This window comes from Poecilia reticulata, linkage group LG14 (genome assembly GCF_000633615.1).
Source record: "Poecilia reticulata strain Guanapo linkage group LG14, Guppy_female_1.0+MT, whole genome shotgun sequence".
NCBI classification, from domain to species: domain Eukaryota; kingdom Metazoa; phylum Chordata; class Actinopteri; order Cyprinodontiformes; family Poeciliidae; genus Poecilia; species Poecilia reticulata.
In genome coordinates, this window is record NC_024344.1 from 21,395,661 (window position 1) to 21,397,425 (window position 1,765).

Genomic DNA, 1,765 nt, shown 5'->3' on the forward strand with positions numbered 1-1,765 from the left:
TAGTAGGTCCAGTTTTCCTCAGTACTTCAAAGGGTCCCTGCCACTTTGCAAGCAACTTGCTGTCAGAAGTTGGCAACATTTCCAGAACCTTCTGACCAGGAGCAAAACTTCTGTGGCGAGCTTTCTTGTCAAACCAAACCTTTTGATGTTTCTGAGCAGTGGCCATGTGACTCTGGGCCAACTCACTCATCTGCTGCAGTTTATCTCTCATATGGAGGACAAATGAAATAACATTGACAGGATCCTCTTTACTTTGATCTCCCTCCCATGCATCTCTCAGCAGGGTCAGAGGGCCCCTCACATCATGGCCATAAAGGAGCTCAAATGGGGAGAAACCAGCGGAAGCCTGAGGAACCTCCCTGTAGGCAAAAAGGAGGTATGGCAACCACTGATCCCAATCAGAGCCTGCATCATTAACAAACTTACGAAGCATTTGTTTGAGGGTTTGGTTAAAACGCTCCATCAGGCCATCCGTCTGTGGGTGGTATGGCATCATCCTCATGCTCCTGATGCCCAACAGCTTATAGACCTGTTTCAACAGTGTGGACATAAAGTTAGTGCCCTGATCGGTTAAAATCTCCTGTGGAAATCCAACCCTTGAGAAAAGCTGAATCAGTGAGGAAGCCACATGTTTTGCTTTAACAGTCTTTAGTGGAAAAACTTCAGGATATTTTGTCGCATAGTCTGTGATGACTAGCATGAAGCGATTTCCAGATTTACTTTTTTCCAGCGGGCCAACTACATCCATCCCAAGACGTAGAAAAGGTGTGCCAATAATGGGAAGGGGTTGAAGTGGTGCTTTGGTAGGAACTCTAATTGAGGTTTTCTGACACTCAGGGCAGCTTCTGCAAAATACAGCAACCTCTGATCTTAAACCAGGCCAGAAAAAAATACTGCTTAATGCAAGCAGTGGTCTTATACTTCCCAAGGTGGCCAGCTCAGGGAATAGTGTGTCCCACAGTAAGCACTGTCTCACGAGCCTCCTTAGGGACAACTAACTGCTTTAACTGGCCATGTTGATGATATAAAATGCCATCTTGCAGTATATACTGCTCTTTATTTGTGTCAGATCCTACAGAGGCCTCCCCCCGAGCCTTAGCAACAGGGCAGACAAAGTTGGATCATTCTGCTGCATTTGTCTGATGTTTGTGGGTATTGAAAAACCCAGTGGCATATCTGGAGCCACTTCARCTGAAGTKTCACCCAGTGCATGTTGAAATTTCTCACGYCTYCTTTGACTGCGTGGCTTCCGAGACTTYCCAGGTTCTGTCTGCAACTCRGCCTCGAAAAAAGGTAAAGCACTAAGTGTTGCAAAATGCTCATCTTGATTTTKAGCTTGGGCCCTGGTTACAGCYACATTACAGCTCTGCACATCCCTCAACAGGTCATAGATGACAGGCAGATCCTCCCCCAAAACTACAGGATAGGGTAGGTTATCAGCTACCCCAACCTTCAACAGATAGGGAACCCCCTGCACCTCAACAAACATATCAGCAGTGGGGTATGATTTCTCATCGCCATGTACACAGCAAACTGATATTGTTTCAGAAGGGCATATACAATTAGTTGGTATATGGTTCTTGTGCACTAGAGTCTGTGTGCTGCCAGTATCTATTAAAGCATTCATTTCATGTCCAGCAATCTTCACTGCAATGATATTAGATCCGTGAGCAGAAGATAGGGCCAGAGATTTTCCAAAAACATATTACAACCTAGAATCTTCAACAGGCAGAATGAATCTACGTAGCTGAACATACACAACGAC